This window comes from Triturus cristatus, chromosome 3_2 (assembly GCF_964204655.1).
Source record: "Triturus cristatus chromosome 3_2, aTriCri1.1, whole genome shotgun sequence".
Classification (NCBI taxonomy): Eukaryota; Metazoa; Chordata; class Amphibia; order Caudata; family Salamandridae; genus Triturus; species Triturus cristatus.
Genome location: NC_140584.1, coordinates 45,517,726 through 45,541,556, shown reverse-complemented (window position 1 = coordinate 45,541,556; position 23,831 = coordinate 45,517,726).

Here is a 23,831-nt window from a genome sequence, read left to right as displayed (position 1 = left end):
TTATCTTTATGTTTTTTTATCCAGTTGACCACTTGATTAAATGTTGCACTTAGGGGAGAGGATGTGGTGTTACTTCCAGAACTGCAGACTTTGCAACTGGGGAACCAGGTTGAAGTTTCTGCTTCAGCTCGACATTCTGTGATTCTGGTCAAATCACTTAGTCTCTCCATGTCTACAACCAAAATGAATTTGTTCTTGTGTGATGTAACCAATGCTCATGTAAAGCACTCCAATACCTGACAAGTCTGCACTATATAACACTGCAAAAACACAAAATAATAAGTGTTTTGCACACTTCTGTCATTGGGCTATATTTGGGCTACATCTGGGTGATTTTGGGCTACATTTGGGCTCTTTTGTCTCCGGTGGCCATCTTGGGAGATTTATTTGTTATGAAGTTTCCTAATTTCCTCATGTACTGCAGTCTCCTCAGTAGGAAATGCTTTCAGTTTTTTACTTTGATTCCATCATGAAGGTATTCAGATATGTCACACATTTGCCATAAATTCTGAATGTTAGCACTCTAGTTGCTCATTAGATCACTGTAGTAAAACTACTGCACCATGGAAGTCTGCTCCTGGTATTAAAAGTGCATGTTTCAGTCTGCATGTCAGAATTTTTTAATGAAATAGAAGAGGATTTGAGAAGTCACTCAAAATGTGCCCTCATTTTCTTTCTTCAGCATTAATCATAATTTCTATGGCAAAATGAACCTCCTCATTGTGTTCCTTTTTAAATTAAATGTTTTAAGTGTTACCAGTTTATTCCAATCAAGATGGCTTCAGGTGTGCCATACTTTTGTCATAATGAAGACAGTAAGCGCTCTAGTTGTTTTTAAGAACATTCTGGGACATTCTGTCATTGGGCTATACTTGGGCTACATCTGGGTGATATTTGGGCTACATTTGGGCTCTTTTGTCTCTGGTGGCCATCTTGGGAGACTTATTTGTTATGAAGTTTCCTAATTTCCTCATTTACTGCAGTCTCCTCAGTAGGAAATACTTTCAGTTTTTTACTTTGATTCCATCAAGAAGGCATTCAGATGTGTCACACATTTGCCGTAAATTCAGAATGTTAGCACTCTTTTTGCTCATTAGATCACTGTAGTAAAGCTACTGCTCACCAGGGAAAACTGCTGCTGGTATTGAAAGTGCATGTTTCAGTCTGCATGTCAGAATTTTTTAATGAAATAGAAGAGGATTTGAGAAGTCACTCAAAATGTGCCCTAATTTTTCTTTCTGCAGCACTAATCATACTTTTTATTGAAAAATGAACCCCCTCATTTTGTTCCTTTTTAAATTAAATGTTTTAAGAGTTACCACTTTAATCCAAGCAAGATGGCTTCAGGTGTGCCATACGTTTATCATAAGTAGGACTGTTAGCGCTCTAGTAGTTCTTTGGAACACTCTGGGAAGCTGCAGTAGAACACAAAGGAATCAACTGACAGTCTCTGCCCTTGTTGGATGTTCATGTTTTACTGAGAATGTCAGACTTCATTCTCACATGACTGAGAAAGATAATGTGAATTTACAGAAAATAAGCTCTCAGTTTAGCCTATAGATCACCTTCCAAACCTCTGTGGTAAAAGCATGAGAAAATATTTTTCTCTCAATCATGATATCCCAGCAGAAGGCTTTTTCACATGGTGAAATCACCTTACATACCACAATTCCTAAAATGAGTATGGTACCATCAACAAATGATTTATAATGTAACTAAAGTCTTAAAACCTTCTATTAACTGCAATGCTTTTTAATGAGGTGCTATCATGTATATTGGTCCCAAGATGGCTGCCAACACTTCTTGGATGAAGTGCTGACAGCCAATCAGATCTCAGGATGAGATGTGTGGTTAGGCTCCGCCCACATATATATATGCTTTTAAATGCTATTTTCTCAGGAAATACTGAACAGATTTACACCAGACCTGCAAAAGGCACTTCCTTGACCTTATGGCTACCTCTCTGCCAAATTTCAAGTAATTCTGTTCAGCCGTTCGGGCTGTAGCTGTGTCTAAAGGTCCTATGGAAAAATGCATGGGGAAAACGCGTTTTGGGACCCCCCTTTTTTCTCGGCCCCTGCTTGACGAATCGCCCCGAGACTTTCAGGGTAGGAGCGGAGCGTAGCGCCCCACCTATTTTGAAACTTTCGCGAGGATTCGTCGACCGGCGCCAAAGTTATTCCAAATAGAATGTTGCGGATTTCCTATGGAAACAGGGTCCTAACTATAACTACCTACTGGCGACCGCCAGTAGGTAATATATATATGCTCTTCAATGCGGCTTAGATTCGGATCGCTCAGCAGCGGGTGCGAGTGTTGGGCCAAGCCAGCGGCCAGAAATCAATTTTAAAGCAAATGACACTCGCACTCAGGAACCTTGCAAATATTTATTCTTAACAGAGTTCCCTTCTGTTACACCGACGCGTTTCAGCCCTGTCGGCCTTGTTCACGGTAGGTGACACCATTTCCTGTTACATTTTAAAGCATTTCCTATACAACGTAGTGAGCCCCATAGGATTCTGGGAACTGAAGTTTTTTTCAAATGTTGAAAATAAATTTAGGTAATCACCTCGTAACAGTGAGAAACAAATTAATTGGGTTTCCCAAAACAACAATAGGCATTTGGACAGTTGTCAGTAGCTGCAACAGTATTAGTTAATGGAAAATAATTTCACCATGCTTTTTTATGAACGATACTGCTCAAAGAATATGTTTTTCAATATCTGAATGCTAAATGTTCCAGTTCTATAAGTAGCCTAGTTACAGAACATTTGAAGTGACTATGTCTAGCAATTTGTAATGGGTGTTTAGTAAACTGGCATTAGTGGCCAGTTTAGTGTTCCAGAGAGTATCCAAAATTTTATGAGTAATCAAGGCCGACTGGGCTGAAACGCGTCAGTGTAACAGAAGGGAACTCTGTTAAGAATAAATATTTGCAAGGTTCCTGAGTGCGAGTGTCATTTGCTTTAAAAAAAAAAAAAATATATATATATATATATATATATATATATATATATATATATATATATTCATTTATACACCACTGGGATATTATCTAGAGCTAATATATAATTTTCTGCACACTCCTTGTTATTATCCTTGCCCTCCTTTTTACCCTTACCCACTCCAACACTATACATTACTAGTTCAATTTTTTTATTCAAATTATATTAAAAAAATACACATATTTATGAACATAAAATAATCATATTAATGATAAACACCTGAAACAATATAAGTATTAATAAAACAAATTATTTTACAAAACAATGCTAACTATAGCTATATTAAAGCAAACAATGTTCCCTCCCCACATTTAAAAAAAAAGATATTACGTACATAAAACCGATATTTTACCTTTGATATTCTGCTCCACAATAAATTTTGTAGTGACAATATTTTTGACACAATATTTCGGTCATTTACCTGGGAGTACAAAGAACACCGTCTAGGGGGTTTCATGAACAAAGACATGCTGAGCAGGAGAGGGCAAAAGTATGATGCAGAGAGAGGGGGGATCTGTCGTAGCTTTTCCACAAAATGGCTGACTTTTCACAACAGTAGTTAAATATTTGTGGACTACTCACACTGCACCCAACTTCACAAGTTCGATGTTTAAAGGGATCAAAATTAGAGGTAGATGGTAACAAGACAGGTGCACAAAAAGCGGGCAGATGCCAACTTGCACCACCCTATGGTTCCCTGCTTCTTGTACAAACAGGGAATTGTCCTGCTTTCAATAGTGAGGCCTCTTTCGGAAACAGCACAATGATCCCACACATGGCCACTGGATTTACTTTCTCCGAAGACCAGCCCTATTTAGGGTGGGCCTTCCAACACTGATTTTTCCTAATCATGAACAGGAAAAATGCTGAAGTGCGCCAATGCGAAGGGAGAAAACTCTCAGGGACACTTCCTTTTTTCGATTGTTACAAAAACGAACCTTTAGTGTTTGCTTCGGAGAAATAAAATAAATACAGACAATGCTGCTATCACATGGTTGTCAGGCCATGTATTTCATTTTTGACGAGCGTGTTCCTACCGTGTCAGGTGGATCACTTTTCCCCCAAACCTGTGAAGTTTTCTAAATCTGGTCTACAATCTGGAACAAGGCCAGTTTAGACAGAATTTATAATACCCCATCAGCTTGACAAGTAGTAGACCTGTGTAAAATTTAAGTTATACAGGCATTATTCTCGCAATTTCAGGAATTCTACATTACATTTGTTACGCCAAGTTCCTGAAATTACACCATTATGCCACTTTACACAATTATTTGCCATTTGCGATAAGAATTTACTGACAAGCATATCATTCACGGTAAAAATGTACCATGAATGCCAGTGAACAATGGACACCTTTCACTTTAGACTACAGATCGAAATGACTGGTTTGCATTTCACTTAATTATGCTTAACTTCACATAATTTTCTCAAAAGTGCGCATAATTTAGCAACAGCAGATTCAGAAGGTTTTGCACACCCCAAGCAATATCCCACCAGGACTTCAATAAGGCACTAAGGTGCCCCATAACTATACCTTTCAGACTCACACTTTGGAGCATGGACTCTATCTGGTGAGTCCCATTGCTCACCTTGACTTTAATGGAACCGTAAACCCAGTTATCAATCATAATGTTTCTTTAAAAACTATAACCACTGGTCAAAATCCTGACAATCTGTTCCATTAAAAGTGCCATCTTGGACCTGTGATCTCTGAGTACGATGCAAATTGAAGTTCAGGAGTTCCTGTACGGACCTCTTGGAGACAACATGGGCATTTGCGGTCAAGCATGAATTAATAAAGGCTCAGTGAAAAGCGGAGGAACAAATGTAAGAAGTGAGGATGCTGAGGACCAATTAAAGACACATATTACTATTTCAGCACCATGGTGCCGCTTTATGAAAAAAGATGTTATGCTAAAATATTAGCGAGAACCAAAGAGTCAAATGGTGTTAAGAAAAATACAAGTTTCCTAGGATCAGTCAAATGTTATACTTCCACCTCGTGTGGCATATACTTAGTGAGCCATAGATTCAGAAAAGCAGTGATATGTTCTGCCTCTTCACTGCCTTCTCCCTTTGCTGTCACCACTAGGGAGCTTTACATTCTCCATCTATTTCCAGGGATGGATTGGTCATCAGGTCCCTCTGGCATTCTGCAGGATAAGAGGCTGCTTTCAGAGCTGTTTGGGCTTCCACAACCCCATTCTAGCCGAAGTCTTATGTAGTGTCAAGGTGGTCTGAATGGTTTTCCAGGCATGATTTTGGTTCTCAGTGGGGTCCTTTCTCGATCAACCTCTTTCTTTTTTTCAGTGCACCCTCAGTTGTTGCTTCCTTTTCTCTAAACACATCTATTCATCGATCCTTTCCTATTCACAGTCTCTTTTATGTTAACTCCCCCTTCTCTTTTATTCTACTCCCTATTAATTAACTGATACAGTTCCAATGGACCATTGCTGATATAATATGATCAGAGAGCCACATAATATCCAGGTCGCCATTATACTACAACCTCTTCCTATCCTGGACAGCCATGGTGCTGCGTGACGGTGCCCGTATAGCATAGTAACTGATCTGAAAAGAATAGTCATGGTTCAACCATTTTGGAGCTTGGGAGTAAAGGTATTGTCATAGGTACAACCACAGGGGACCATAAGTGGAATACACTCCCTCTCTTTCAGTCTTACAACATACACTTTGAACAGCTCCTGCAGCCACATAAACTCTTTGTCATGCGTCAAAGGCAGACTGCGCAAGGTAAGCCATCGTGGAGGGTTTGGGCGTGATTGCCCCAAGGGGGGCATTTGTTGGGGGGAAGAATGTCAAATGAACCCAGATCAAGCAGTCAGAGAGGTAGAAAAAATGGGGCAGTTGGGATTATGGGTAAATGTAGGGGAGGGGCAGCCATTCAGCCTTTAAGGATATGCTTAATTGTATGTTCTTGATACCTTAATTAGAACAGAATTCCCAGCTTAAAAATTGCAACAATTCCCTGAGAAATTTCCTGGCATTTCTTTCCGGACTCTCACTTTTCTGAAACGGCAGTTTACTTCAATTTTGAAGAAAAGATTCTGCTGCAAATAAATGCTGGTGGAAATGAATTTCTAGTACATGATAATATGTACCAAACACTGCTTTGCTTTATGAAAGGCAAGTACATTAAAATCTTGGAGTTAAAATATAAACTGCTCACTTACACATGCCGGTTCCAGCTAATAGACATTTTCCCCGTTCAAGGAACACTTGCTAAACAGATACACTGTAATACAACTAAGGTTAATTTAAAATTTGCTGGGACACTACAGCTGTTTTCGAGACTTATTTAAAATGTAACATTCTAGATTTGTCTTGTGTTCTAGAGAATTTAAATGGTGTATGTGTTCACTTACCAATGAAAATGAGATGTTCCACTTTTTTCTGGCAGTGTTCTGTGAGTTTCCAAAAGGTTTCTGACTGGTGCATAGAATTTTGAGGCAGTGTGCTGAGGTTAGTTACACTTCGGGAAGTTTATTTCAAAGAAGATTACATTTAGTGGCTAAGTTCCAAACGTTGAAACCATCAGATCTGGTTTTCTTCAATCCTGGCTTCTTTACTTTACCAAAAAGTATAATTCTCAGTAAAACAGTCTAGGCCACATTCGGAGTCGTAGGATTACTGTACAGATATTATTGCACCCGAGATCCTTGGATTTTCTCCAGTACCGACCTACTTCTCCGTGCATATATTTTCAGTTTCTCCAAGGCGGAATTAGTATGGTGAGAAATGTTGCCCTACTTGTAATGTGGATTCATGTGCAGACACCGTTACACATGCATCCAGGTTTAACAGCCTGACTCAGTTCTCATGTTTTCAAAGTTTTTGTTTGTGCCTACATGAAACTCAATTTGCACTGCCCTTGATACAAGTAAATGTATTTATTCATATTGACCCTTAGAGGAGCTCCTGCCTTCTTACGCTCAGATCTATAGCTTAGATGTACCATAACGCTATTTGTATCACAACATTGCACAGGGGTGGTTATTGGTTTCAATCTGAGAGGAATGTCTCCAGTAAAAATCTCCACTTAGGACGTTGTCTGACGTTGTACTGAGACATGCATTCAGTCTCATTTCCAATAGCAAATGTAATTTACATCAATGAAAATATGGTACCATTTTGCCACCTCTACCTTAGTGTACTGTCTTTACCTGGCTTTATCACATTCCAATGCCCTACAATGTTAGTCCCTCCAACTTTTCAATGTGTGTTACTCCACTGGGGAATGATGCAAGTTGGGGCCACCAAGCAAAATGTATACCAATATGAGAGTGGTCTAAAGTCTTTCACCACACATCCCACCACCTCACAACAACAAACATGGACACGGTTTTTGGAACATTCAAAACACATGGACGAGTAAGAACACATAAAGATGATATCCAATGTTTACCTACCACTTACTACATCACTGTTTGCCATTTTGAAGCACTCTGAAAGACTATCGGTATGCAAGCATAAGTCTTCAGTAGCTGCATTCACCTACTGAGCTTCCTGCAGCAAGTTTTTTATGCAACAACGCTGGCTCCCTTAAACACTGTTTGAGTTCTCATGGTGTGTTTTTCACTATTTAAAACCAGCTTTGGCAAGTCAATCGGTCTCAGTTTGAAAATGCTTGTTCACTGCCAGTATTTGTTTAGAGAATGCTTATAGAACTGGGAGTTGCGGTGGAAGCTTTGGAAAAGCCAATAGCAGTGGGTCGCCATCTTGGAATAGTAGTTCACTTACAAGATGGCTGACATGATGCATCCAGATACAACGTGACGCCCGTGTACAAAGTACAGAAAATAACATTCCAAGGTGATCACCCCCGCTATTGGCTAGGCTAGCGCTATTGCCACAATTCTAGAAACATTGAAACAACAATACGGGGTGGTGTGCAGCAGACAGAAGGTCAGCAGTGTGGTAAGCAGAGGAAGCAGAGAGACGCTGAGAGGCAGCAAGCCAGGTGCTCCCAGACTACAAAGGAAGGCAGAGAGAGGGCAAAGGGCAATACAGAGGCAGTGTCGGATGGGGGGGGGGGCAGGAAACAAGAATGACTAGGAGTGGTGTATAGAGAAATTAAAAGGCAATGAAGAAAAAGAGGAGAAATTAAGTAGTACATGCATGCGTATTGAGTGTTAAAGCTCAAATACCCTAGAAACCAACAGGAAGAAAAGTCGTTTCCTGGCGTCAGCAGTGGAAAGATACACTGAACCAGTGAAACAGAGGTGCAAAACCAAATGCTCCAAAGGCAGGACAAACACTAGGACTAAAGCCATAGGTATGTGTTATAGTATTTGTTACATTGCTGTATACAGCTGATAATTAAAGCTGTCTCTACTTTGACCTAAAAAAGTAACATTTTCTAGTCAAGTATTCAAGACAAAACATGTAAATCAAATGTCTCTCTCCGTGTCTCCTTGCTTCTACCAGCCTCCAAAACGTGCTCTTTGATATTGGCAAAAACATGACAATACGTAAATTGCTTTAATATATCACTGGCTTCAGTAGTTTTGCAGTTCTCTATCTTAATAAAAGAACGTGATATAAAGCACAACGCTGTGCAACCATTTTTATTGGCATCCACTGGATCAAAGATTTTATCGCCGATATCGGGACTCTAACTTAAATTGTGGCCGGTAGGTATTTCATGCGCGATATTAGCTGTTTAGTTATAGATTCATCTTATTGGCCTTTAGCAGAAAAATTGATTGTGCTTATGTCACCCAAAAACCCAATCACCTCATTGTTTCCACTTGCAGTAAAATCACAATTAAAAGCATGTGCTGCCTGGTGGCTAGTAAATACTGCCAATATTCTTACGTCACTCTGATTCATGTTCAGGGCTCGAAAATCACTGCTCCTATTCTGGCATATGCTTAGCTCACCACACACCGAGCAGGCCCCTGAAGTCCACCTTCGCCCCTCCCGCACTCCCAACCGCGGAGCGCGTGTTGCTTGCCCAGCGGAAACAGATACCACGCTGGCACGCGGACGCGCGCGCTCCTGGTCCAGGAAGCCCCTCGTCAGCACTTCCCAGGTGGAGCAGAGCAGGTGTATTTTTAGTTGAGTTGTTTGCTGGGAAACGGAACGCTTGGTTCCCAGTTTAGATTATTCCTCCCTAGAGCTCCGCAGGTCCCAAAGCTCAGCCATAAATTAAGACACGTTTTCTCCCCACTTCTGCTCCCCGGCGCGGCTTGTTCTCCGCTCTAATGGCACCACGGGACGCTGCTTTGCTTATCACTTGCTTAATAATTTATCAAGTTACGGATAATGCTTTCAACGTCTAACAGAGCCCCAGATAGGAACGTTCTCCGCGCGCCATGTTACGGCTAAGTTCCTTCCTTCTAGAGAATCCCCTGCTCTGAACCCTTCCTGTCTCACGCATCAGGTGAGACATGAAGGCGCCTGTTCTGAAGGAGCCTCAAAACTTGGGTCCATCTTCCAAATCACATGGATTTATAATGAGTTCACGCTTCTAAAGGAGCCTGAGATCAGACATTCTTTCTCAGCTATCAGGAAATTATGAGTCATTAAGCATAAGGCTACAGATTGAAGTTTTTGTTGTTGCTGAAATAGACTCATGCCAGGTCATTTCCTTTCAGAAACTATGAATATGGCAATAGAGCACCCCCTAAAATAGCCCTATGTAAGGACATAATGTTCTGCCCAATACAAAGTTAGTTATAAAGTTCCTTCTAAATATGCTCAGTATCAGCCATCTTCATGCATAAGAGCTTGTGTTTCTTTACAGTCTCAATATAGCACAGACTTGGCACAAGGGCATTATAACACATTACATAAGTACAATATTACAGTACACAGTGAGATTTTTTTTAGGAACTCGTTGAAAAAATGATTTGCCCAGAATCCCAGGATGGTGAGCCTATGGTGGGACTCGCACCCCGTTCCTCAATTCCAAGGTCAGCAGCTCTGACTGTTAGGCCACATCTACTCAAGGTTAATGATAGAGCCATTTTTCTAAAGTAGTGTGGTGTTTGGCCATGGTTTCGGCTAAATAACAACACAGTTGGAGCCTAAATAACCTTATTTCAGTGCATTCCCATCTGTTTAACATGAACTTAGTTTAATGTTTGTCACAAAGAGCCTGGTATCAGGAGGTTACTGACAGCACTACTCTTCTAAGTAGCCTGATGTCAGAACATTCATTGCAGGATGCCATGAGATTAGCTATGAAGTTTCTTCCAAAAGGAAGTAAGTTAGTTATAAAGTTCTGTGAAAATATACTCTGTTTGCCGCAGGTTTGTGCTGGAGACCTTCTATTTAACAGCTGGAAATTATGACATTCCATGTATTATGAGTTGAGAAAAAAAGTTGCATTTAAGGGCCTCTAAAAGAGTCTAATATAATGACATCCCTTGTCGGCAAGCATGACATTAGTAACGTAAGGTCCTTCTTAATCAACATATATTATCAAGCTGGAGATCGGGACTTCAATCCCAAATCTGTAGTCCCTGGCCAGAGCATGGCATTCCAGCCGACATGGCACAACTGGTTGGCTCACTCTGCTCCTAGAGGCTGAGATGTAGAATTGTTTGTCTGACTAACATTGGGAAAGTGGTAAAGCTGCCTCTACTAACGGTGTCCTTCACAAGGATAGGGTCTGCGGGTTAGCACTAGATTAAAATTTCAGGTGTAATAAAGCCTCTTCTATTTCCAAAGAAGATGAGGATATTCTATGCCAGTGAATGTGACTCTAATGGTAAAACTCCCTCTTCTTGCCAAGTAACACCAAACAGGTGCACTGTCTGCCAGTCAACTTTAGATGAAGATCTGTCTTCTAATGTATTTTAAGGCCCAGGCATTCTCTGTGGTCTACCAAGCATGTAGTGATAAAGCATTCGCATAATGATGATGCATGTCAAGTTAACCAAAGGAAAGTTATAACTATGCTTCCTCAAAAGGCAATTGGTTCTGCACATCAAATCCACTAGGATTTTTTACAGTTTGATCACATGGTTTGTGACATCTTTTTCTGTGGGTGAGCCTCACAACTGGTGACATACCAACAGCAAACTCATGGTAAATGGACTGAGCGTGTTTAACACCCGTTTCTGCCTTTTTAGGTCTCGCCTGACCAGCGCTTTAGCGCTGCTCTGGCGAGACTTATAGTAAGCGCGTTTTGGAAGTGCAAACAGTGGCTTTGCAGGCCTCCAACTACAGTGCATGTGACCCGTCCGGGCGCGCGCACCATTTGGAGTCCTGCAACCACTTGTTTGCTTTCACTTTAGCCGTGATTCATCGCACCATTTGGCAGCCTGCGTGCCCGCCCCCACTCCCCCTCCCACTTCGTCAGCTTCAGTGCGCGCTTGTTTTCTTTCTCAGTATTTTCTTAGGTTCTCTCTGTAGCGCTCTCTTCTTAGCTCTTAGTCTGCCTCTCCCTGTCTCTTTCTCCCTGCCTGGCTCTGTCTTTGTTTTGCTTTCTCTCTTTGTCTGCCTCCCGTTCTCTCCCTAACTTTCTCTCATCTTTCTCTAGTTCCCTATGATTCTGTCCATAATCTGTTTTTTAGCACCGTGCCCCCTCTTCCTACTGTTCGTTTTTCACCACTCCAGACCACCTACTACCCCCCAGCTCCCGCCGGCCATATTTACAGGGTGCCCAGGAGTTTTGAACTACCCATCATCTACCCCCCCCCCCCAAAAAAAAACTCTTTTAAAGGTATTCGCAGTGTTTGTAGGCAAAGCACTGCCAGAGAACGGGGTGTTTGTGGTGTGTTGCTGAAGGGTGCAGGCTCACACATTAAATGCAGACCTTACAGGTCGCATAGGTGCGTGTTTAGTTTTCGACAGGTACTCATGTCTCTGCAATCCTGTTCATTTTGGTGCTTTCGATTACATCGGAATTCGCATCTTCGCAACAGAGGTTGCAGCAGTATTTTCATGAAACAACTTTTAACAAATCTGGACATAGTGTACCTTTGCCTGTGCGCATAGCAAGGGTGTCGCGGCACCTCAAGTAACGTGGGCCACCCTGCCCCCAGCTGCGTAGTACAATTCAAACCATAATTAGGTGCAGAAGGCCGCTCACACTCGGGTGAACAGGTGCCCCTGCACTCTCTGCATCACTGATAGCCACGTCTTTGAGATTATTATTAACTGCAAAAAGGAATAGTATGTGTGTGTGTGTGTGGGCGGGGGGGCATTCCCGAGTCACTCCTAGTGTCACTTCATGCTCTGGTGGGCAGACTACCTGTGACTCGCCTGCTTGTAGAAGCCCCACATGGACGGCCCTTCTGCCAACGCAATCTGCTCCCCGAGTATTTACTCTGCATTAACCGAGGTCTGGCGGTGCCTGATGTCCTAATCTGCTCTGTGATTGATGGGGCCTAGAATGTAAGGCAATACCCCCTCACAAGCAGAAACCAAACAGGCTGTTAACCACAATACTTCAAAGGCTGTTTTAATACAATCTACTTATCTTATTTGAAACTTTCTTTTTTGGGGGGTGGGGGAGAGGGGAGGGTTAGTTGCTGAAGCAGACAAGCATTTGCAATGCAATAGGTCTCGCATTTACGCAAGTTTGTGCTATCGACATTGCAAGTGACAATGCCTTATATTTATGTTTTAAAACTAAAACAAAAATAAAAGGCATTGTAATTTGCCATTGTCAATAGCTCAAACTCGCGTAAATGCGAGACCTATTGCATTGCAAATGCTTGTTAGATAAGGCCGCTGCGAAGCAGCAAGGGTAAGAGCATTTGGCTGGTTACATGGGAATATGTGTGCACATGCATGTGCACATGTGTGAGGGCAGCTTGTGGAAAACTCGCGTTATGCACAGCCCAATAACTGCGTACACGTAGTCTGGAGCATAAGGGACTCTGCAGGATTGGCTATTGACTCGGGTAGGCCTCATAATGTTAATGTGCACTCATAGGGAAATCAGTGTGGTTTACTGTTTTGTTTGCAGTGACACTTCCTATCCACCTATGGGGAAGACTACCTTAGTGTGCAGTTCCGCTTCCTTTTGGCCTACGGAGACCAGTTACGTATCGAGATGGACTCAAATCTGTATGCCAAATCCAAATATGAGTGTTCCAAAAAGATATCTGTACTGCTTATCCAGGATTGTCATATTTCTTTGGCTCAGCTCAGAATCAGAGAGAAAGACATTTAGTCATCCTGGTCTGTCAAGTTAATTACATTTCTCTCCAGCAGCAGGAACAAAGGCCTCCCCACACGAAAGGGAGCAATTAACAGTGCTTGACTCCTGCGGAGGAAAGGGGTGGGGATGAAGGATCTGTATCAATCAATCAGCTGTCACACTGTACCAGAGATGGGCCATCCCAAGACCACTGAACAAAGGAGGGAGCCAGGGCCGGACTGGCCATAGTGGGCACCGGGCAATCCCCTGGTGGGCCGCACGGGTGGGGGCCGGTTTTGGGCCCCCGGGGCCGTTTTTGTTACAGGGCCGATTTTGCAGCATAGCTGCAAAATCGGCCCTGTAACAAAATCGGTCGAAAACCGGCCCTGGCAAAGAGCTCGGCGGCACCTCCAATCCGCCGGGGGGGCCGGCCGAGCACTTTGCCAGGGCTGGTTTTGGTTCCCAGTCCGGCCCTGGAGGGAGCCCAGAACTCCTGAGCCAAAACAGGGGGTTTTGAAGATTTTGAATATACGGTAGGAAAGGCTCTGACAGTGATGTCAGCAAGGGGTGGGCCTGAGCCCCCAGAGCAGATGTGAGTAGTGACTCCTGGGTGATGCCATTTTGAAATGTCCCAGCAGGCCTTTAAATGTTTTGCAAGGGTGCACCTTTAAGGTAGTACAGATGCAAGGGGTGCCACAGGACTCCTCTTTGAGTCCAACCCTTTTTAATGTATATTTGCAACCTTTGGCAGATGTAATGGAGAGTTCCAGGTTTTCGATCATGTCATATTCTGATGATATACAGCTCATCATTAGTCTGTCAAACAATGCTACCTATATGGCCTCATCTCCATGCTTCTGGCTTGCTGAGGTGGATACATGAATGGACTTAAATTGCCAAAGCTTAACGTGGGAAAAACAGAGGTTCTGACTTTGGGTAGCCTGTCAAAACATCTGGTCAACTGCTTCATGGTTCAAGGAGCTGGGTCCTGTACCTGACTCCTAACCCAAGGTCAAGAATATAAGCATTATGGTGGATGAAAAATTATCCACGGAAAATTATCTTCTGACAACCAAATTTCTGTAATGGCGGGAAAATGCTTCGGACTCGTTAACATTATGAGGGAAATATAGTGCTTCTCTGACACAACCAGGAAGACAGTGGTTCAAGCTTTGATAGTGTCAAGGCTGGACTACTGTAATGTTTTATATCTTGGAGTGACACAGGGCAGGATCAATAGACTACAAAGAGTACAGAATTTGGCAGCCAGGCTTATTCTGAATCTGCCAAGATGCGCCTCCATGGAGACTGTACTCAAACAGCTTCATTTGCTCAAAGTAAGTCTCATGTTTTTGCTATAAAGCCCTGAATAACAGGTCCACGTTATTTGCAACCATTTGTCAGATCGTATGTACCTTTGAGGAACCTTACGTTAGCAGGGGAGATGTTTGCCATAGTTCACAGTTTTAGAAAAGTACGTATGGACGGGGAGTCATTCAGCTACCTAGCTTCCAAATTGTGGAATGCTCTGCCCTTAGCAGTTCGTCAGACCCAGTGAGAAGAACTGTTCAGAACAAAAACTTAAAACCTGTTTTTTTTTGCTCAGGATGTGGGGGTTTGATAACTGCATGGAGGTGGGCGGACACCATTATCTAGCTCAGGGACACCTCAAGAGAGGTAGCTATTTGCTCTAGAAAAGACATTATAGTTACTTTATTATTGTAGACTGTGGAGGAGGGTTGGGAAAGGGGAAGAAAGGTGACGTGAAACCCCAGGATAGGCCAGAGGTGCCTCACTTCTGGAACCTTTCACTCCCACTTAAAAGGTCTAACACAAGGGGGAAAGCTCTCTCTGGGTTGTGAATTTCTGCTGGACAAGGGGACTGGAAATGATAGCCACGGACAACTGAAAGGAGGAACCCTCTAATGTCCGTCTGGATTAAGGACGCTCTCTGAAGTAGACTTCAGGACCAGTGGAGATCTACCCAGGACCAGGAAAGCTGGACCCTTATGCCCCCTGAGGACTAGTTGGGGGAAGAACTGGACTTCTACACCAGGTAGGAGAGAAATGCCAGAGGAAGAAAAAGCAGAAAGGCTGACACAGGGAGACAGCGGAACCAGCTCCCTGCAAAGTTCACCGCCTTGGAGGCCATGCGGCCTGAAGAAAGTGCTCCATGTGGCAAGGGCTCACCAACAAGAGCAAAATGAGCACAAAACAATGTAAAACAGCCCAACAAGACCCGAGATATCATCAGGAGAAGGATTTGACTTCTGATCCCACCAGCGATTACAGCGAGCATGAAGATCCATCTCCCGGCTGCTAAAACTCCCCCAGTGGTGCGCCAAGGCTCGGCACTTGCTGCAAGGAGTGCTTTTAATTTTGTAATCCTTGGAGGGGGAGTGCGTGGGGTCCCTTCCCCAGCGTTCAGTGGACCTGGGGATCCCGAGACCCAGGCCGGTTCATGGATCAGGGGGCCCAGGATCACCATTGTGCTCCTCCGAAGGAGACTAGCGAAGCGGGTCGGGTTCACAACCACAGGCCCCTGAGCAGCCAAGGAGGATGGGGGGGTGCTGCCACACTCTCTGCATCCATGGTGGGCCTACCCCGCTCCCTGTGTCTATGGAGAGCGGATGGCCGCCACTGGATAGGAGATACTTGCCCTCAGGAATGGGCAGGAGAGAAAACTTCTGGCTCCTGCAGCAGCACAGAAAAGTGTTGCTAGTGTGGGGAGCCTGGGCTCCCTGGGCTGCCCCACCACTAGCAGCATGTAGGGTGCCAGCCCGGGTGGGATCGGTCACCCCTGAGAGAAAAAGAAAGCATAAGGATAAAGAGCATGCTGCATGGCGAAACAAAAAGAAGTAGGGAAGCCGCTCATATAATACTCTCCTGAGGGAGTGCCCCATAATGCCTTGCGGGACGTGCAATTATCAAAACCACGTCTGCTGCTTTTGGTGGCCTCAGGACAGTATGGTCACTACAAATAACTTGAAAAACACAACACAGGGAGTTGCAAGAGCATCTCAGCTCCCCCCATAGAGACACAAAGACACTTTCAGAAGTAATAACCCTAAGTCTGGACGATCAAATAAACTGTGACTAGCCTAGAGTTTTCTCCCCACTTCAAGCACTACCCAGGCTGGAGGATGTTTTCTTCAGCTGGGAGTTCAGTGCTCTCTAAGGAGCAGGAGTTATGACTACAGTTACTGTGATCTAAAAGTGATTAAAGGAAGTCACCTGTGCATAGCGCCCTCTACGGGCTAGGTCTATGGTTACATATTGAATGATCAAAATGTGATGCTCTCTAAAGGTTGTTTTTATAATTGCATTTTTAATGGCTGTAAGTATATAAAAAGCACACAGACACATGGAACGTTAATTTGTACATGCTTTACTGAAATAATAATGTTGACAGTAGTTACCAATCAAAGTGCATCTGCTTTAGTAAAATTAATAAGTGCGTTCACACATGGTTATTACTGATTGTTGCTTTACTCCTAAAAGGATGAGGTTTGAACATGTGGGTTTGTTGATCTTGAACCTTTGACCAACTTAATAGATTTAACTGATGTGGTTATTGACCCTTTATGGGATCAGAGGCGATTATGTAGTGCCACCAGGGGTGATTCTACCCGCCTGATATATATGTGTAAATTACTGCGCAGTATTTAGTAGTGTATGTAATAAATATACTTTTCCCTTTTCTAAAGAAAAGCACAGACTGGACAAATATTCATTGAGTATTATTATTGAGTGTCAGTGAATGATGATTATTAGCCCACAGCACCTTCCTTGAGTAATCCTTGAACCACTCTGCTCCGGCACCCTGAGAGAGTCAAGCGTTAAAGGAGGTGTTTGGTTGCCAGTGGAGGACAAATGTGGACCCATAACTTGTGCAGACCACACAACTATGGCCTGTTTCCTTATACCCTTGTTCAGGGCAGAATTAGAATTCTATTATGCCATTGCGCAACATATCACAACTGAGACTTCAGGTAAAAATTATTTTGTGAGTGCTTAGGAAGAATGTGTACAAACCAAATGCGAGCTCCTGTTGGTCACATCAGCCGCAATATTGCGTTCAGCTCAATATCCACTTTGACATCTGCCAGGCAGTTAATAATGAAGCTTCTGCCAGTGTAGCTTGAGATAACTTTTTTTGCGGTGACATACTTTATCGTAGTGATCAGGCTCTCTCTTAGGAGTGTTTTCTGGAGGAACTGTAGCACCAAGTAAAACAGCATTTACAGTAACATTGACTCACTCGCATGAACTCTCAAAGTATGACACTCCAAGCTGCTGACATCAAGAACTTGAATTAATGAACATGCTCGAAGTTACCCAAAGTGAGCGACAATATTCAATAACATTCTGACTGGTTTGTTGTAGGAGATTTTTATGTAGATCACGACCTAGAAACCCTATTACTTCCTTTCAGTATAGATCATGTCAGCAATCCCTCCTCAACTCTAGTCACGTTATACCGTCCTTTCTTCTGACATTGGTCAAGAACAGGGTATTCTCAGCATTCTCTACCAAATGTACAATAAAGTATTTAATGCTATACCTTCTTCAGTAGAGGACAGTATCCATATGTCCCCACCCCACTGCTAAATTAGCATCATACTATTTTGTCTGTTAATATTGGCAAACATATTATCTTTAGCTCTCCATCCCCTCTTTCCTCAAACATGCTTGACATACTCCCTTTTTAGATGTGCTCTAAAATCAGGATGTTGCTTGTCTGCATACAATATATGTATTTGATGAATTTTCTTTGGATGTGGTGTAGATTAGATATTACCTTCAAGCTTGTACCCATAGAGACATTGAAACTTCTGCTGCTTCAGGATTGACTCAGGATGTGAGCATTACCTGCACATATCTGAGGTGATGATGTCCCTCTTATTCTGGAGTCCTAAATTATAAAATTTCCTGCCTCACACATCATCATGAAATAATATTGCTCCCTCTGCAGAGGAACTCCCAGTTCAATAGATTATTTACAAAACATCTGCCCTCATGCGATGATGATGTCCCCTCCCTACAGCAAGGCCTTGGCCACATTTCATAAAGACCTCTTAGTACGTGAAAAGACTGTTGACTGTCTCTTGTGTGATGAATCCATACACAAAGACATTACCAGCATCCCTCCCTTACAGTCCTCAGTACCCAAAGCAGAGCACCTTCCCTCATTTGGTTTCAAAAACGACTTTTTAGATAAATCACATCTGATGGATGGATCTATCTCGGAGAATCTTCCACAAAACTTCCAATGCCCTAATAGATGGTTTAGCTCTTTTCCTTAAAAGCACTGAGATCAAGAATTTTCTAGGTTTGGGCAAAATGTCATATTCGCTGATGTCTTCTCTGGCATTTTGCGTTACAATTATTACGTTAAATGACTGAGATAAAAATTCTATGCCAGGGGCAGGGAACGAAGGCGTCCAAACTGAATGTGAGTTGCTGTTGTTCACATCATGTACAATTTTCCGGTGTTTTGTTAGAGCAAAATGCATCCTCCTGCCAAATATGGACACAAATACACATATCATGCTCAAAAATAGTTAAAAATACTGAAGATGGCATTCAGTATAATAATGCATAATTTGCCATTTTTGGAGGGACATTTTGCAGAATTTATGCATAGGAAATTACACGATTTTTGCCCAAGATTATAATTTGCATGTAACTCACCAGGTCATACAGAAATTTCTCTGCAAAGGGCCACCCAGTTTCAGACATTACTTGACCACAAATAATACTCTCAGCTGATACAGTGGTCTTCTGAACTGTCAGAGTCCTATATTAGTATATTACTGCTTCCACCATTGGGTTATGATCCGGTCTCCTTTAAAGAAGGGGTGATGATAAGGAAATTATGGTTACAACCTTACAGTTGATATAAGGGCTCTTCCTCTGGAGGCACAGCATATGAGTACATCAGGCCTTAGAAAATGAGATTCCTTCTCCAGAATGGCCACTAATATGTGGAACTCTCTCCCCACTGAGATCAGATGCAACCCATCCTCATCCCTCTTCAAAACAGAAGTGAAAAAAATTCCTATCCAACAGATTTCTATTTCACTGAAGACTTGGCCTCGCACCGCTCCCTGTTTACCCTCGCCCTCAATTCAGTACACTGCCCTCTCTCACTCCGTAACTTACCCGAGTATTGGACTTATGTTTCATTTCACCCCCCCATTATTCCTTGCATCGCTACCCCAGGGATAACTGTGCCACTAATCCCCCCACCCAGCTCTCTCCCTTCTCAACTAACTCAGCACTCTTATGTACTCTGCTGTTCGTACTCTTCTTTGTTCTACAGTCTATCTGCATGGTTATGCACACTTTTATGTTAGCCGGGCACCACTGCTATTCTACTTATATATCCCACTATTACTGGTGTACTATATATTTTGGGAGGAGCGGAGGCAACGTATGGTGAAATGGTTTTCAAGCTCGTTATATGTTGGTACAGATTTATTGATTATCTGTTCGTAATTTGGAAAGGAAATGATGAAAGATCACGGAATTTTATCGAACAGATCAATGTGAACAATTTGAACTTGGAGTTCACAGCCCAAATGAGTAAAAAATCTATAATTTTTCTGGATGTAGAAGTTTATATTGATAACAATAAACTAGAAACTAAAATGCATAGGAAATCAACAGCAGGCAATTCGGTGTTGCACACATCAAGCCATCATCCTAAACACCTTATCCATAGCATTCCCTACGGGGAAATGCTGCGGATACGCATGATTTGTAGTACGGACTCTGAATGTTATAAAGCCCAAAATGAAAGCAGGGTTAGATTCAGAGAAAGAGGGTACTCAGAGGAAGTGCTTAGCAGTGCCATCAAAAAGGCCAATAAATTGGAAAGAACTAGTGCTTTGGCCAATAAACACCCGAGTGCGTCTGTGGGACCTAATGACAATAAATCATACCAATCTACACGTTTGATCTTAACCTACAGCCAGCAACATAGCTTCCTACGACAGATAATTAACAAAAACTGGGCCCTAGTACAAAATGATCCGATTATTGGAGGCCAATTGACCAAGTCCCCTAACATCACTTTCAGGAAAGCTCCTTCAATGAGCAATTCACTAGTGAGCACTAGTGAGGTGACGACTGGCAAAACCTGGCTAAGTGTTAGGAAGGCGTTCTACAAATGTACCACATGTAGGGCTTGCAAATATGGAAGTAATACATTTTCGTATGCAACGCCTTTAAATCCAAACCTGTGCCAATCACTAAAGTTCTCAACTGCAGAACAGAATTGCAATATGTGGGTAGTACCAATTTGCAGGTCCAAAAACGAATACTCCAGCTCATAAGGGCCATCATAAACAATTATATAACCTATCCAGTTGCACGACACTTTAATGAATTCCATAGTAGAAAATTGGAAGATTTGAAATATTTTGTTGTGGATTCAGTCCTCCCTCCTAGAAGGGGAGGGAATCGGGAGGCCCTACTCAAAAAAATTGGAGACGAGATACATATTAGAGTTAGACAGGAAAGCACCTTCAGGTCTTAACTCTAGTGAGGACTTTCACACCTGTCTATAAGCATCCTTGAATCGCATCTGTCTCTTTTAATACTCGTGTAAATTAACTGATTTATTGCTGCTGCTGACATGTATATTAGCTTTCACGAAACCTTTTGATTATTGCACATATGCACTGACTAAATCACAACTGTGATTTAGTATGGAAATATTATTTTCACTATAGGCACTAGCACTTTGACAGTGATGATTGGGGTAAACTCAGCCCACTCGGGCAGGACATAAAAAAATCAAAAAACAAAAAATAAATACTAAAAATAAAAACATAAGCATCCAACATTAATATGAAAAACATCAAGTTATGGCCTGCTTTTCAAAGAAATGATAGCAATAGAATAGTGTGAAAGCACCTAATGATAATGTGGTATGGAGAGACCATGGCATGTAGGGGTCAAAGCTCAATGTCCCCAATCTAGAATTCTGATAGGTGACACTATGCATTTAAAGTATTTAATTTCATGTATTTATATATGATATGCTTATTTATGTATAGAACTGGTTTTTAGATTCTAACCTGTTGATCTGAAATGAGCTAATGGTGCAATTTTATCATTATATGGAGAAAAAATTATTTTTACCATTAAGTTGATTTTAATTACTTACACTGCCGGTCTTAACAATTTTTAACACTAATTATTTATGTATTAGCATGATTATTGTGTTTAAATTGTTTGTGGGTGCATAGGACACCATTGTCCATAAAATAATAATTCTTTGCAATCATATAATGAATTAGCAAAAATGGAAAATGAGAAAATTGACTATGAATGTATTAGTATGTTTTCCAGGTTACCCAGATACCCTGTCATGTGATTTGCACTAGCACTTTAAATTGGTGAGAGCACTCCCATAGCGTGTCATGTGATCAAGGCCTTTGGAAGGCCGAAACACATAATGGCGGAGGTGCAGGGCGTTCTTCAATAAAGAAAATATTGCACTAATCCTTGGGTCTGCATTCGTCTATCAAAGAGTGCGGAAGGTAGCGGAGTAAGGATATATATATAACTCTTATATAACTCTTCGTCCAAATTTTTCTCCAGGAAAAGATCGAACGTAGACCTCATTAAGTAAGATGAATAATTTTATTCCTCCTCGCCTGCCGTTATGCGTTTCGGCCGTCCGAGCGGCCTTGATCACATGTATATATATATATATATATATATATATTCACTGAAAAAACCATAGGTTTCACACATGTTATAGTTAGCTGGACATTTCACTCGTAAAAAACCAATGAAATTCCCCCGTTATAGTTAGTGCAGGCAACTATAACTCACGCGACCGCAATCCTCTGCTGATGCTAATACTGTATTTAGACACTTATTTGCCCATGTCTTCTTCCATTAAATTTTAGCTATACATATATTACAAATATTTTTTTTTCATAAAGACACATATGTCATCAGCAGAGGATTGCGGTCGCGTGAGTTATAGTTGCCTGCACTAACTATAACGGGGGAATTTCATTGGTTTTTTAGGAGTGAAATGTCCAGCTAACTATAACATGTGTGAAACCTATGGTTTTTTCAGTGAATTTGCAAGGTTTTTTAAATGCTAATTCCTAACTATAACGTGTGTGAAACCTATGGTTTTTTCAGTGAATTTGTACGTTTTTTAAAATGCTAAGTTACTTTACGCCATTCGTGGCGTGCGCGCCCACTTAACGCAGTTCTTTCCGTGCACGCACGGTGCGCTTCGCGCACCGTACGCGCACAGTGAGCACGCGGTGCGCTTCGCGCACCGCGCGCCCACTTTACGCAGTTAGTGCCGTGGATGGGCTATGTACGCACGATGCGCTTCGCGCACCGTGCGCACGTGGTGGACATATTATGCGCTTCGTTGTGAAAGATAAATATTTATATACAGTTTAATTTAGGGTGCATTAAGCCATGGACAAAAGGTGCCCTACGGGCACCATTTGCACACAGGGTGGGGAAATTGTGGATATTTTTTTTTTAAATAAATTTTTTTACCGTACGCGTACGGTAAGCGTAATCGGCGAATTTGCGTAAAAAAATTAAAATAAATTTTTGGCCTTGGGGGTTCTTTGGGGACACATTTAGCAAGCCTAGGTGGTTGGGAGCTGTCTAAACAGTCCCTTTACATGTTTATTCTCTTTGTTTTTCATCCCCCCCTCAGAGTCCGAGAGAGAAAATGGCAGCCGCCGCTTCCTGGTTTCGAGCTATTCGAATGTTTACTAAGATCTAACAGCCAATCAGAATCGCGCTCGCGCACGTCACCGTACGCGTACGGTAAGCGCACCGTAAGCGCACCGTAAGCTGGCTCAGATATATATATTGATTTAAAGGCTATTTTCTCAGAATCTACTGAACAGATTTACACCAAACCTACAAAAGGCACTTCCTTGACCTGTAGACTACCTCTCTGCCAAATTTCAAGGAACTCTGTTCAGCCGTTCGGGCTGTAGCTGTGTCTAAAGGTCCTATGGAAAAATGCATGGGAAAAATGCGTTTTGGGACCCCCCTTTTATCTCAGCCCCCGCTTGACGAATCCCCCCGAGACTTTCAGGGTAGGAGCGGAGCTCAGCGCCCCACCTATTTTAAAAATTTCGCGGGGATTCATTGACCGGCGCCAAAGTTATTCAAAATAGAATGTTGCGGTTTTCCTATGGAAACAGGGTCCTAACTATAACTACCTACTGGCGACCGCCAGTAGGTAATAAATATATATATATGATGCTCCGAGTTGCCCACAAGCGACGCGCACTCTGGATGCGATGAATCTCGCTTCCCCCAAGGAGCCAGACGTGATTTCAAGCCCCACGGCCCGCTTGCATGTGCGGTGTTGCGCTGTCCACGATTGGGCTACCGTGAAAATATTCTGCTCCAAGTTGCCCATTCAGCGAAGCGCACTCTAGATGCAATAAATCTCCTCAGGCCTCAACACACAGTGGGATGTAGCCGACGCGTTTCGGATAGTATTTCTTCTTCATAGGCTGGTTTACCAAGTGCACAGCGTTTCTTGCCACACCTTAATACCACTTTCTGCCTTCTGATAGGCTGATAGGCTTGCTTCAATGAGCTTTCTCCAAGGACTTATGGGAGTTGTAGTGCAGTTCATTCTACCCAAATGGGTGCTGTGTGCATAGGGTCCCCAAATCAAACCCTCAAAT